Below are 15,921 nucleotides of genomic sequence, written 5' to 3' on the forward strand. Positions count from 1 at the left end.
GTCCCCACCTGCCTGGCCTGTCAACTTGACAGCCCAGAGTTATCTAAAAAAGTCTTAAGGGAAAAACTGTCTACATTAGATTGGCCCGTGGCATGTCTGTGGGGCATTTTCTTGATTGCTAATTGGCACAGGAGGAGGAAACCCACTGTGGGTGGTACCATTCCTAGGCAGGGAACCCAGGCTGTATAAAAAACCTAGCGAAGCAGAGGCCAGGGAGCAAGTTAGTAAGCAGCTTTCTATGGTTTCTGCTTTAAGCTCCTGCCTTGAGTTCCTGCCATGGCTTCTCTAGATAGATGGACTGTATGAGGAAACAAACTCTTTCCTACCAAGCTGTTTTTGGTCACGGTGTTTATCAGAGCAATAGAAAAGCAGATTAGGACATGGAGTTTTGAGTTGTTTTCCTCTAACATCTTCAGTGTTCCGACCATGTTAATTCTGGCAGCATCTACCTATGACTCCATGTGGCATATAAATGGGGCTTCACTAAATGTGAGTTGTTAAATTGCAGGAGGAGGAAGATTTGAAAACACACATCATATTTTTCTTAAGAAGAGGAAAACCATGGTTCTGCTGTTTTTTGTTTTTGTTTTTGTTTTTGTTTTTTATTCAAGCAATAGTTTTGTGTTGGTAAACCTGAGTGTCTCCCAGCAGTTCCTACCCTTCCCCGGGACTGTTCTGCAGTATTGGCGGTTGCCCTCTCAGAGGACATTTCCCAGGATTCCTTGCCAAGTGACTTCAGACTCAGCTTATTAGAGGTGCTACAGGATCAAAGTGCAGGAAAAACCAAGATGAGTCTTTCCCTCTTCAAGTACTGTTCCACAGGTGGCCATGTCACCCAGCTGGGTACCACAGACACAGAGTGTGCTAAAGGCATGGGGCACTGCTTCCATGTGCCCAGCTGGTACTAGCTTTGGATGCTACTAGTTGCTAGACTCTCTCACTGTTAACCTGTGTTGAAAGACAAAATCAAAACACACCAATCTGCTCTACTACAGTTGGCCTTATGTTTGAGCCGAGATTCTAACAGCAATCTAGACCAGAAATGATTCAAGCACCCTCCCCGTCACCACATTTGACAACAGCCCAGAGAAAAGGAAGTGGCATGCAGAAAATGGAAGTGAGGTAGAGAGCTAGTTGGATTGGCTAGAGCTCCTGTCTATCTTAGTTGTCGGCTTATGATTGGCTGAGACTCAAAGGCTTGTTACTTGGTCTTCCAGTGTACCAAGAAGATCACAGTTCTGTATATAGGTGAAATCTTTAAGTCAGACTTAGAATGAGAAGTAGCTTGGATAAAAATACCTGTCAGCTATTATTTCTTCTAAAACTTTTATAGGTAGTTCTCCATACTAAATTCCTAATACTGAATTGCATGATGAGGGCTGTTTTCTTAATTGACATTTGACCAAGACACTTATCTATTGTAGAAATTTGACAAAAAGTGAATTTTGTAGAAAACGCAAAGAAAATATATAGTCACTACAAATCTCACCGCCCAAAGATAACTCTGCTTAACATTTTGTGTATATTACTTGAAATTGTTTCCATGTGCACGCTAGCCTTTTATTTCCATTTAGAAAGTTGAAGGTATGCTACATGATGTTTTATTATTTGTCTTTTTCTCCATTTAATATATTGGAAGAAATAAAATAACTAGGGATTCTTATTTACTGTAGTTATTAAAAATGGTTTTGTGTGTGACACCAAATGAGCATATTAAATTTTATTTAACCATCCTAGTACTATTTGGGTTTTAAATCATTTACAGTATTAGATCATTTATGGTATTTGGGGCTGTATTTCTGATTGAGCCTATGACAGTTAGTATTTATTTGTTTGTAGAACTCAGGGTTAAGTGCAGGGTCTCACACAGGCCAGGCTAGGCAAATACTCAACCGATTAGCAGCATCCTCGGCCCCATTTTTAACTTGTTACTTTGCTCCAGCTGCCCTTGAAATCATTGTGTAGCCCATTTAGGACTTGACCTTGTAATCCTTCTGCCCCAGCTTCTGAGTGGCTGAGATTAGAGATCTGCATTACTAGGCCAGGTGTTTTTGACTGTCAATAAAACTAGGTTGAGAAAAGCCCGGGAGTCCTGCGCAGCACATCTCTGGGAGTATCTAAGGGCGTGTTTCCAGTGCCATGAAATGGCGAAGACTCTGCCCAAATGAATGCTTTAGTGCACTGATAGGTTCAAAATGAGAATAGACTTTTGGGGAAAAGAGAGGGGACTGTGGGGGTGGGGCCGGGTTGGGAAATGTCCATCACTGGAGACAGATGTTGGGTGCTACATCTGGCCGTGGCCCTTTCCCATTATGGCTCTACTCTTCCTGCTGTCTGCCATGATGCCACCAGCTTCTTTTCCCCACATGGCAGCTTCTGCCATAATGATATTCTTCTTCCCCCTGGGTCCAGAAACAAAAGAGTCAAGTGAGCACAGACTGAACTCTCTGAAACTGTTGAGCAGGATGAGCCTTCTTCATTGAGCTGTTCATTACCAGGTCACAGCAATGAGGAAGCTAACTAAGCTTTGCTAGGATCAATTCAAAATTTAGTTGCTATGCAAAGAGAGTTTTATTTACTTTGTCCTGCGCCGAGAGAATTCTCAGTGTCTTGAGGGGCTCTCAATGACAGTGGCATTCTTGTGGAAGGTTGAGGTGGTGAGGTTGCGTGAAGGGATCCATATGGCCTTGGAGACCTTATACGTGCTGACATGACTCCCTTTCCAGGGCAGAGCTGAATCATCACACAGAGCGCAGTCAACCCAGAACTGGCTGCCTGCCTGCTGCCTTGTACAGGATGGAGCCTCCAGGCTACCACAGCTGCTGGATTCAGTCGATGGAATCTGCCTAGTTGTAACTGAGAGCCAGCTGGATGGGAGTGGAGACCAGGGCTGCATGGATTCCTGTGAAGTCCATTCCAGCTCCCCCAGGACATCCCCTGGCTGCTCTGATGAGGCTCTTGTGACTGTCCTGTGCTCAGGTCCCATCCTAGCTGGATGAAGGCTGAAGCCTGGCTTCTTCTGGTCCTGATCTTCCTGATGGAGTCTTGTCAATTTTGAATTCTTAAGAACTAAATTGCACCGTGTGTGTGTGTGTGTGTGTGTGTGTGTAAGGCAAGTACTCTACCACTGAGCTGTTTTTCTAGTTTAATTTGGGATTTTCAACTAAACTCTAACTACTGTATCTCAAGAGTTAAGGTCTTAAAGAAAGACTTGGCCACCAAGTAGATAAGTGACTTCTGTCCTTTTGGGAAGAAAGTCAAGTTGCTTTGCTAAGTTACCAGCTGACAAATTTAAATTGAACATCCCCTCCCCACTCTGCAGCAAAGCGTGGACGACTAGAAACTTAGGTCTCAGTGTTTATCTTCGCTTTGCATAAGCCCAAACAGTGACTGCATGTCCCAAGCTAAGTAAAAGCAACATGGTCATAAAACAAAAAAACCACAGAGCCTAAGTGGAATGTGGAGGACAAGCAGATTTTAGGCTGGGACCAGACTAGAGTTTTGGGGTGGATCTGTTGTTCCCATTCCTGGAAACCCCCGGGGCACTCACAACCAACTGTGAAGGACTTCAAGTGCTTACTGAATTCAACAATTATTTAGTGATCATATATTGCATGTGGCGTGTGAAACTCCCTCGTGGGGCTTCGTTGTGAGAAGATGTTGGAGGCACAACTTCACATTTCTGTGGACCGTGAGGAGCTTGGTCAAGAGCTCACAGTTGGCTGCCTGGTTCCACCATCGCTCTCTCTCTCTCTCTCTCTCTCTCTCTCTCTCTCTCTCTCTCTCTCTCTCTCTCTCTCTCTCTGTGTGTTCTTGGTGAAGTTGTCAATACTTCTTTGGATTCAGTGTCTTAGTTTTAAAAGGGTGTAGTAGCTTTTTGTGGAAAGGGTGAAGAGTTAACAGAGGCAGTGTGTCTGGACACCTCCGGGGATGTGGTGAATTTTCTCTGTTGCTTTGTAGCTTTGGTCCTTGGGGGAGGCATGAAGTGGGGGAGTGTGTTTCTGGGGCTGTTGTTACCTGCCTGCTACTGGCACGTGCCCCTGCCTTTGCAGAGAACTTTCAGCTCTCATCCTTTTGTGCATCTTTGACCATACACTCAGTGTGCATGGCTTTTGATAATTTCCAGCCTGTCCTTCAGCTAGGAGTGAATGCAGCACCAGCCTGGGTGCTGTGGGAGGGTGGGGACAAGAACACAGGGTCTTCCCTTGATGTCTTAGTCTCTGAGGGCCTTGCACATACCCAGGCCCAGGGGAGATTCCTTTTTTAAAAATTAAAATATTTACTTGCCTTTTTATTCTCTGTGTGTGCACGTGAGTCTGTGTCAGCACATGTCTGAAGGTCAGAGACCAACTTGCTGGAGTTGGTTTTCTCCTTCTGCCATGGAGGTTCCAGGGATTGAACTAGGAGCTTTTGCCTCTGATCCATTTTGCTGGACCACTAGGGAGATTTTATGGGGAAGAATGATGGCATGGGTACAGGGTTCCCGGGAACTGGTGGAAGGTGACCCAACTCTGAATGTGGGCACAAGTTCTCAAGACAACATAGCCTTTCCATTACAGTCAGGATTCTGGGCACCACACACCGGAAGAAGACCACATGGCTGTCTGTCGGAACCCTTCATTCATCTGTCCGTTTAGTTGCTCACTGGGGCTGTGCTGGGTCGCTTCTGTGTCCCACCATACAGTGAATCCACCCCAGTTTCTGACTTTTACACAAACCGTGCCACACCCCTTTCCTACACCCTGGGGTGCACAGTAGCTCCGTTTTCAGACTCCATTGCCGCAGGTTCAGACCATTCGGCCTCCGTAGCATGCTCACATACTTTTCAGTTCTGATTGCTTTGCTTGGGAGGACTTGGGAGGACTCTTGGGGTCTGGGGATGTCCTTAAAATGCAGCAGAGCTTGGTCTCAGCACACCCCACACAAAGAATACAAGTCTCTTTGGTACTTGGCATCTGCTAATGGAGTCTAAAATTGTTTTAGCTTCCCAACGGCAACTTGAAAGGGAGCATTATCCTTCTACATTAGCCACAGGATTCATTGTGGAAGTCAACACGCAGCAATTTAAATAGCTTTAGCTTACCTACTCTCTGATAAAACGTTGAACTTGCCAATTAGAAGTTGTATACTATGTATAGTTGTATTCTAAGTATACTTATGGCCTGGGCATATTGATAAGCAAGAGATTCAGCAGAAAAGGCAAAGACAGCCCACTATAGCCACTACAGATGCCCACCCATCTGCCAATCAATACTTTCACATCCTAGTCAACCAGCTGAGTTTCTCCTAGGATCCTGTGCTGGCCAGTTTTTATGATGTCAACTTGCCACAAGCTAGGGTCATCTGGAAAGAAGGAATCTTCTTTCTGAGGAAGTACTTCCATAGGACAGGCCTGCAGGCAAGTTTGTAGGGCCTTTTCTTGATTGATAATTGATGTGAGAGGACCCAGCTCAGTGTGGGCAGTGTCACTCCTGGGCAGGTGGTCCTGGAGTATATAAGAAAGTAGGGCTGGGTGGTGGTGGTGGTGGTGGCGGCGGCGGCGGCGGCGGCGGCGGCGGCGGCGGCGGCGGCGGCGGCGCACGCCTTTGATCCCAGCACTCGGGAGGCAGAGCCAGGCGGATCTCTGTGAGTTCGAGGCCAGCCTGGGCTACCAAGTGAGTCCCCGGAAAGGCGCAAAGCTACACAGAGAAACCCTGTCTCGAAGAAACCAAAAAAAAAAAAAAAAAAAAAAAGGAAGTAGGCTAAAGTAAACCATGGAGAGCCAATCAGTAAGCAGCATTCCTCTATGGCATCTGCATCCACTCCTTCATCCATTCCTGCCCTGACTTGTTAGGATAATGGTCTGCACTGCAGAACTGTAAGACGAAATAAACCATTTCCTCCCTTTGGGTCATGGTGTTTTATCACAGCAATAAAAAGCAAACTAAGACAGAGCCAGAGTCTGTAGTCACTACCACGTGCCTCTGACTGCCTGGCAGGCGAGTCTCCTCCTGGCTAACAGATAATCGTCCCCGAGTTTCCTCACACAGTGGGGTCGGGGTCTGGTGCCACTCTTTCCATTATCTTTTCTTATATCAATATACTAATATCATAATGAGGGCTTTACCCCCTAATGACCCACCGAACTTCCAAAGTCCTCATCTCCAAACGTATAGTGCTGGGGACTCAGACGTCACAATATAAATTTTGGGGGACAAAACCCTCCAGGCCACAGCTTTCACTTGTTAGTAGGGTGAGATTGGTTGGAAAAGTCACACGGCCACTTTGAACCTCAGTATCATCATCCGTAAAGTGGAGAAATACCTACAAGAGTCGCAGTCAAGCCTGTATAAGTACATTTTCCAAAATGCTTAGCATGGTTCCAAGCAAGTAGTGGAGATCTAGAAAATATATTTAACATGCGATTATATTTTTCCATCTTACCAGATATCATAAAGACAACCAAAGATTGATCTAAAATCTCATGACTACAGTGAAAAAAAAATTGTCTTATCTCTGGTCTTCTGCAGTTTTTTCTGGTTTCGAAGACGGCTTACAAACTAACTGGCAAGGATCTTAGATGGGCTTGAGACGCGTTTGGAGCAGCTGCTGACTTTCTGTGGAGCGTTGGGCTAGCCTGGTGTCAAATACAGATAATATTATTTTGCGTTGTGAGAGGTCCTCTACAGAGCTGAGGCTAGCGGAGGGTCAGCCATTTTTGGTTTTTATCTAAGTGTATGGCATGCAGAAGTGGAGGGTGGTAAGGGCTTTGCTCGTCAGACTTGCTGATAGAAGGGCTAGCCTGGTGTAGAGGTCGTTGCTCGTGCTGGGGAGATTGGCTGCTGCCTCCTCCTTGAATATCATTTGCCCAGTGGTCCTGAGGCCAGCTCACCATGACCATTTACTGTGTTGGATGGGGTCGTAGCTGAAACAGGCTGAGTCTCAGTTTTCTTGTGTAAATGCTGTCAGGAATATGAGGCAGTTTGAGGGTCATGAGTGAAAAACAAATCTGAATTGCTTATTTTGGTTCCTTGTCCATAAGAAATACTCAAGAAATGCTAGTCAAAATATTAACTATGCTAAGAGGAAATTTGACAAGAGAAATGCCTGAAGCGAGCATTTCTGTCCCTTCAGGGTCCAGCTTGTTTCTGCATGGCTTTTTTCCTGTGGCCAGGAGCACATGTCCTGCACATAACACTGCCGTGGAGCAGACAGCCGTTCCCCTGGGACTCCACCCATAAAGGTTTGCCTCCATTGGCTCATTAAGACATGTCTGCCTCGGGGGTCAGAGGTGAAGCTCTGAGCTAGCTCAGCCAGCAACCTTCACAGAGTTTTCAGAATGTCACACCATGTTGGAGGGCAAGAGACGATACTATTTTTAGAGCCACGGTTCCCTGGGGCCAGGAGGTTAGCTGAGCATCCCCCCTGCTTCTTTCTGTGACTTCTCCATACGAGATCTCCACACTCTGCCTTCTCTCTGCATTGCTTTTATTTGTTAAGGGACAACTTTTAGCTTTAGTGTCTCAGTAGGAGCCTCCTGGGTAAGCCTCGCAGGGGGCCGTTGTAATGACAGGAATAAACCCCACCAGGAAAAAAGAAAATGATGCCTTTATCTATTTCAATGAAGCATCTGAGAAGTGGCTTTAAATTCTCCCGTGTCCCATACAAGGAGCGATGGGGGAAGAGATTGCTCTGTCTGGTGTTGTGGCTTGAGTTATTCCTAATCTGTAGATGCCTTGTTTCCTTTGCTCACTGGGCCAGGGCAGTGTCTAACTCTGCACTGCTCACACCTGTCCACAGCTGCAGCTCACCTTCCTCTCCAGGGGGACCCCTGGTCACTGTTTGGGGCATAGATGTTTACTGCTGGAGAGTCAGTGTCCTCTCATATCATAAGAGTGTTTACAAGATGCTTGAAAAGTAGTCCCTGGAGAGGTGCCTGGGATGTATGTTTTCACAGTGAGCCAGCGCTAGCATCCGGAGCAGTTTCTTTAGGAGGTGCTACGTACCACCTCTGCTGTCTCTTCTAGAACTTTCTTAAGGTTCATGACAATGCAAGCCCCTTTCTAATTATCACCCCTAGTCATTTTTTTTTCCAGGAAATGTAGACCTCAATTATTCAAGAAGAAATATTTGCTTCCTTGGGATTTTAATCTGTTTTATTTGATTCATTCTATACTTCTTCATTTGAAAAGGATTTTCTTGGGTAAATAAGTAAGGAGAAGGTCTCATGTTAGTGGTAAGAAAATGGCCAAAAGGGTCGGGCTTGGGGTTGGGGGTCAGTAGTGTGCTAGTGGCTATGTTGTTGGACAAGGTAGATGCCATCTCTGTCATTGAAGTAAGCTCTCATAGGGGCCTATTAGCTTTGTGTTAGATATCAAAAGAGTCCCCTGCAGCTCTCTCAGAGGACTACCACTTCCCTTCCGTTCCTCTGCACTGCTCAAGCTGAAGGCAAGACGAATGGATTCCTTTCCTCACCATTTCCACATTCAGACCGATTTCTCTCCTCTCTAAAGTCCCTCACCTATGGATCTCGTGTCCCCATATGAGATCACTGAATAGACACCCCTCTTCCTTCATAGTTAGCCCTCCATGGGCCACGGGCTTGATTTCTCCAGGACTTCAGCTCATAGGGAACTGTCATCCCCACATCATTGTTTCTTTTTAGTTGTTGCTAGGCTACACACATATATAGGATTCATCTCCTCCAGTCCATCTAAGCAACTCTCTCTACTGTTGGCCATACTCCAGTACAGTAGACTTGGTGCTCACCATTGAACTGCCCCCAAATCTTCATTTCTTTTCTTTAAAAATCTTTCATTATAACAACCACCACAATTATTATATATGTGTGTATGTGTGTATGATGTGTGTGGGGGCACATGTGCCAGGGAACATGCATGGAGCTTGGTAGATGACTTGTGGAGTCACTTCTTTCCTTCTCCTTTCATGTGTGATTGGGGGACTGAACTCAGGTCATCGGACCTACATCATCTGGCAGGAAGCACCTTTACCCTCTGAGCCACCTCATTGCCCCTGTCCTCTCCCCTCCCCTCCCCTCTTCTCCTTTCTTCTTCTCTCTTCTCTCTTCTTCTCTCCTCTCTCTTTCTTCCTGTCCTTCTTTCAGTGCTTCATGTAGCCCAAGATGGCCTTTAATTTGCTATGTGGGCAAGGATGACCTTGAACTTGTGATATTACAACCTGCACCTATCACACCCAATTATTCAGTGCTGGGGATCAAACCTAGGCCATTATGTATCATGATCAATTACCCTACATCCCCAGTCTCCCAAATATTGACTTCAAACATTCAACAATTTAAAAATTTCAAGCATTTCTGAGTGATGCAAACCCACATACAGCTTTTAGTTTGGGACATAGATGGAATTTCAGAGCCTAGTTCCTCTTTCAGCTGGGTGCTTTTGGGCAGCACATACCTCACAAGAGAGGGTGAAACTGGACTCTGATCTGTTTATTCTCACCTGTTACCTGTGCTCTGCCAGCCTCCCCTGGTCTCTGTCCATTTATTTGTACCTATCATTACTAGATTCATCATTGTCTTTAGTTTGAGTACATCTTCACTCACTCTCCTCTCTTGCTGTGGGATGTACTGTATGTCCTGTGGGAGCCCGTTCTCAGGTTCCTCGTGGCTTTACCCAGCAGGTCTGCATAGAGGATGATTAGGACCATGGGCTTGAGTGCAGGTGTCTGAGATAGTCTGCACTTGGCTGTGCTGGGGGATGGTCTATATGTCAAATTGCTCTGATTGGTCAATAAATAAAACACTGACTGGCCAGTGGCTAGGCAGGAAGTATAGGCGGGACTAACAGAGAGGAGAAAAGAAAGAACAGGAAGGCAGAAGGAGTCACTGCCAGCCGCTGCCAGGAAAAGCAGCATGTAAAGATGCCAGTAAGCCACAAGCCACATGGCAAGGTATAGATTTATAGAAATGGATTAATTTAAACTAAAAGAACAGTTAAAAAGAAGCCTGCCATGGCCATACAGTTTGTAAGCAATATAAGTCTCTGTGTTTACTTGGTTGGATTTGAGCGACTGTGGGACTGGCGGGTGACCAAGATTTGTCTTGACTGTGGGCAAGGCAGGAAAACTAACTACACTCTCTCTTGGTTTGTGTTCTCTCAACAAAATCCCAACACCCATTAAACCCCACCCACTTCTCCCCACCCAGTTCTCTGCTATTGAGTAACCATTGGCTAAGGATGAGCACTGGACCTCTCTGTTGCTCTTCACTCAAGTTCATCACCACTGACCTTAACTGGATCATAGTTTTGCCTTTCACCTACCCTCTCTCTCCCTTTAAATGCATGTACTTTTTGATCTTCCTGGGCAATGATTTCAATTCCTCTTTTTCCTCCTCTGTTTACCTTCCTTCTCATATACAATCTCAGCGGGTCACTTGCATTTCATGGAGGGGACAGCCACAGTCTGAGGAGTGTCATGTTGTCCATCTGTACTTGGTCCATGTGCTGTGTCTTCTGTGACTACACTCTTCTACCTGGGCATGCTACTTCATAGCTCTTTTATATAATGGCATGCTGTAGGAATGTTCTGTCAGCCAGTGATGCTTTACTATTAGATCATTCCTATGTGACCTAGTTACCATTTCCTTCATCTTAACACAGTCCCCAAAGACCCCCTATTCCCTCTTCAGTTACTGTAATCTTGTGCAGTTTCCTCCCCTAGGAAAATCCCTTGAATGTGTCATCTGTATTCAAAGTCTTCATAACTGTGGCCAGCTATCACCTACTCCACCAAGACGGCTCTCTCTGAGGTCACTCGCATTCCAAATCCAGTAACTGAGAAATTAATTGTTTTTATTTCTATCCCAAGTTACTCTCTGGCTTCCTCTTCTACTACTTGATTTACTTTGGGCTGTCTCAGTACCTCTGTCCTTGCTTTCGCTAGGCTGCAAATGCTCATGCCCTTACTTCATTAAAGTTTGCATCCAAATATGTCCATGATGCCTTCCAGAGCAGCCTGTCTTGCTGTGTACTTAGTCTTTTCAGGCTCCTTTCTTTCCCCAGTATTATCTTATCACCGTCTGACTTACAGTATAGTTTCTATTTATCTTCTTTCTTACCTTGCCATTCCACAAGAGTTTCAGCTCCATGAGAGCAGGGCTTTCCACTTACCTATGTCGTTTGTTTAGTTCCCGATGTCTCAAGTGCAGGGCTCCCAGAAAATGGTGAGTGTGTCTCTGTGGAGTGAAGAGCACTTGGCCAGCACATCTACTTTTTCCAAGGTGTTGTCGCTCAATGCAGAAGAGCACCAGCTCAAAGCTCTCTGCCTGTGTCCAAAGACATGAGTTCCCACTGCATATGGTTGTTGTGAGGATTAGATGAGATAACGTATTGTGTAGATAATATATATAAAATGTAGACTAGACATGTAGAAGTGAGATGCGGAGTGCAAATACACTGTCTATTTTCATCATTGTTCCTGCCCTCTGCTGATGTCATACTGTATTCTCATTTTCCCATTATGCCTTCCTCCCAGGTACAACATGGACTCACTGAAGGGGATCCCAGCCCTGACCATCATTAGCTTCATGATTTAAGGCCATTTATTTATTTAATCTTTCCTAACCTCAGTTGCGAAGAGTAGACTAGAGTCTACTCTTGCTGAGTCATAGTGAAGAAGAGAAAAGAGTGTGTCACAAGGGTCTAGGATCTTGCCATGACACATAGTAATGCTCAGTAGGTCCCAACCTTTGGCCATGTGCAGGGTACAGATGTGAGTGGCAGAGACATGCTCACAGGCAAGCAGGACTAGGCGGCGGCGTCTGCAGCGGCGTTCAGATTCTAAAATTGGCTCTCATCAGCAAGCAGCCTGTGCAATCACAGCTCCCAGCCCACTCCTTCCTTTTTCTCACCCAGATCACTCAGTAGTGTTTTTTAAAAGCAGAGACTGTAATTTTTAGCGTTTCTTGAGATGTATTTCTTTTTATAGTTTCTGACTTTCATAGGCTCTTCTCCTCTGATTTTTGAACATCCTGTCTGGAATCTAGAAGAATGCCTGAGTCTGTCTTCCTCCTTCTTTGTTTACCTTCAACTTCATGCTTTCTGCCCAGGTTTCGGTCACCTCTGTCTCAGCTGCCAGGTCTTTCTTGTTGGTGAGGTCACACACAAAGAGCAATAAATTTGCTTCTTTGCTCTTTACTTTTAGAGCATTCAAGGAGGAAATTGATATTATTTTTGGATGATAGGACAACTACATAAAGGTTGTTCTATCATCAAAAATGACCTGTTTTAACCTATTGTTCCCTCAGCTAGATTCAGCACAGTTGGGATTGTTCAGTACCACCCACTTTCCCCTCATACACTCTTCAGGATTGCTGCCCAAACCCATCCATTGTCCCGGTTTCAGAAGGAACTCCATGAATGGAAGAAGCCCTCCGGGGACAGAAGTGAGAGTTAAAATCCTACCCCAAACACATGAGCTCATCGGTTCAGCATCCTGCAGAACAGAGAGTGGAACCTTGCCAGCATTTCACATTGACCAGGGAAACTCTCAACATCATCTACTTCCTTTCTTACACGTACTTAATGTCTTTTGAATGTTGTTCTAGAAAACTGGGGAGCATTGAAGACCACCCGATTGATTCATCACCGCAGTGCGATGGAAATATATAAAATGACCCGAGAAAAGAATTTTTGTATGATTTTAAAAATGATTTTTTTGGGGGGTAAGTAAAAGTGTTAGGGTGGAATGACCACATAATTATTGGATCCTGTAAAGGACTTTTCGCCTGTGGAATATGACATTCTTTGTTATATAGTTCACGGCCCACTTTTGGAAGGAAGTGAATCTGTTGGCTGATTAGCTTGACTCTGTTTAGATGTATGAGAATAAGACCTCTTCTTCAGCATCTTGAATCTACAGAGCAGTGTCCCACCTGCCACAGAAACAGGCTAGTTGAACTGACAGTTTTTTTTTTTCTTTTTGCAATGAAGTAAGAACTTGCTAGGCCCCTACCCTGAAATCTAGAGTCTTCTTACATTCTTCTGAAGTAGCTATCTCAAGTTTAAACCTCCCACACTCTTGAAAACAAGCTAAAAACATCAAAATGGGCTTTTTGAAGTTGTTTTGTTCTGTCAATTCTGTTTCTTAAAGAATAGCTGGACTTTGAGTAGGTCATACTACAGGAAGACTTCAAATGTTAGAAGCCAGGATGAGAGTTCCCTTTTCTTTCTCCTGCCAACAGAAACTCTCTTTTCATTGAATTCATTCTTTGTATACAGAAAAGCACATACCCTAGGTATGGCCCTAGTGCATACTTATGAAAATCCTGTAAGTTAGAGACTTGTCCAAGGTCACCAAGTTTACGGTGACACCCTAGGACACAGACTTGGTTTTCCTAGTCTTTTCCCTGCCTCACTTTCCCCATAGCCCTTCTACAGAGTGTGTCTACTCCCTGATGGTGGGTTTAGAACAGAACACAGGACAAAAAGGGAACCTAGGAAGGAAGGAAGAGTCACCGAGGTCTTGGTGGCCTCTGAATAGCTTTGCCCCTTTCAAGATTTGTGGAGTACTTGGTCCGATCATATAAAATTCCAGTCAGGATCCATGTTTTTCTGAGGGGTTGATGCTCCTTGTATAATCAGTAAATCACTGCTCTGTCCAGGAGTTTGAGAAGCAGGAGAAATATTCTTTTCTAGTTTCCTAGCCTAATCAGAGAGTGGCCCTCCTCCTCTTCCCATGAAGCATAAGGGTCAATCATGGCTCCAGAGCTCCCTAGAATCCTTTGTCCTCTTCACTCCCAGGGAGCTTATAGTTTCCATGTTTATGTTCATCCTTGATGTTCCTTGCTCACTCTCAAAAAGACTGTCTTAGCTCCTAGATTGCTTCATTCACCCCTAGAGAAGAGCCTAAGTCTCCAACACCATCTCTGAAGGTGGGGACTTACTAGATGGACTTTCAAACAATGGTCCTCGACCTCACGGGTCAGAAACATCTGGGTTAACTTCTTCAAACTGCCGGATTGGTCTTGGTGAGAACCAAAAGTATGAACTTTCACAATGCCCCCAGGTGATTCCTACGCGTACCACACTCTGGCCCACAACCCTGTAGGCCCGAGGCAGATGCCTGATGACTGGCCTCAACCACCCACTGATTCCTGGAAGCACCTTCAGAACAGATGCTTAAGGACCGTAGCAGCAGCAAGGCTGGGCCTGAGAGGAGACTTCATGTATGCACTCACTGTACTGCTAATGATCAGTTTTCTCTGCTGCGGATGGGTGTGGTGGGTGAGAGGAACAGAGACAGTTCTTGCCCTGTCCATCCTACAGTCCAGTCCTATAATTTAAAGGAACCCAGTCTTCCATCCCTTCATCGGCATCTTCTCCTTATTTTTCCTTTTATTCCTCAGATATTTTATGAATATTATGTCTGCCAGACTCTGTTCTATGATGCACAAGGGAGATAAGGACCCGTGCCTGCTAGACAGTTGACATTTTAGTGTGGACTGAAAGAAAATAAACAGGTAGATCCACACTCCCAAGTTAATTACAGATTGTGGCCATTGCAATGAAGTAAATAAACATGACACTGTGTGGAAAGACTGCCTTCCCAGGGTGAGCTTTTGGCGCTGCTGCTCCGTGGGGGTGGCATCTGAACGGAGACTTGATGGATGGCCTTTAGGTGGGGACAGGAACTGGGCCAGATGGATGAATCCTCCAAGGACACATCTGCTGTGGTGGAATACCACATGCTACTAACGATGGCATGTCGAGCAATTCCTGGGTGTCCGGCTATGTGTCAAGCATTTTTCCAGGCTCTGTTGGATTCAGTCTTTGTAGGAGACACAGAGGGCAGTACATCCACCTTCAGATGAGGAATCAGAGGCGACATCAAGAAGTTAAGTGAGCTCAGGGTCACGCCGTGGAGGTAGTACGAGCAATTAACCTGAACCCTGTAGGAGGGCCGAATGCTCTTTGGCACCCTGTGGGCCCCATCTTGACTGTCACAGGCAGCTGCTGACTGCAGAAGAAGCATGTTGACAGAAGGCGTCCAGGCTTGCTGTGATTGTGAGGACTGCCACCATCTAGAGATGTCATAGTAGGCACTTGACACTGTCAAGCACCCAGTTTTTGCAAGCTGTAGCACGAATCTTAAAAGTTCTTATTAATAAAATCAAACCTGGAGCTGGGTATTGGGGTCAACGCTGGAAGATCAGAGAAGCAGAACAAGCCACAGCTTCCTCACCTTGCCAGTTCCTCAGCTGATCCTGTTTCCTCAGACTGGAAGCCTGAGTCCTTATCCAGAGTGAATCTCAGCTGAACTGCTGCTCAAAAGCCTAAAAGCTTAACCAGCTCTAGTTCCTGGTCCTCACACCTTACATATCTTTCTGCTTTCTGCCATCACTTCCCGGGATTAAAGGTGTGTGTCATCATGCCTGGCTCTTTCCAGTGTAGCTTTGAACTCACAGAGATCCGCATGGATCTCTGCCTCCCAAGCGATAGGATTAAAGGCGTGTGTGCCACCATTTTCTGGCCTCTATATCTAGTGGCTGTTCTGTTCTCTGACCCCCAGATAAGTTTATTAGGGTGTACAATATATTGGGGAACACAATACCACCCCAGCAAGGTACTTGTAACATACCTTATGCTTATTGTGAGACATGATCTTTGATCCAGTGACAGATGAGGAAGTTGGGCTTTAGAGAAGTTAAGCGTCCTAACTAGGTCATTCAACGGGTCAACCAGTAAGTGGTAGACTTCCATGTACACTTGCAGATCTGCTTCTGAATCTCAGATTGTCCTTCTGTTTCCCCGACAAAATCAGCTAATTAGTGCTGAGCTTAAGGCAGAGCAAAGATCTAAACTCTTGGAGTCCTTCCTCTGTGCCACGGTTCTGCTTGCCCCCAATTCATGTTACCCAGTCTTCTCAACTTTAGGGATGCTTATTGCAAAACCGCTGTGCTTT

This window comes from Peromyscus maniculatus, chromosome 20 (assembly GCF_049852395.1).
Source record: "Peromyscus maniculatus bairdii isolate BWxNUB_F1_BW_parent chromosome 20, HU_Pman_BW_mat_3.1, whole genome shotgun sequence".
Classification (NCBI taxonomy): domain Eukaryota; kingdom Metazoa; phylum Chordata; class Mammalia; order Rodentia; family Cricetidae; genus Peromyscus; species Peromyscus maniculatus.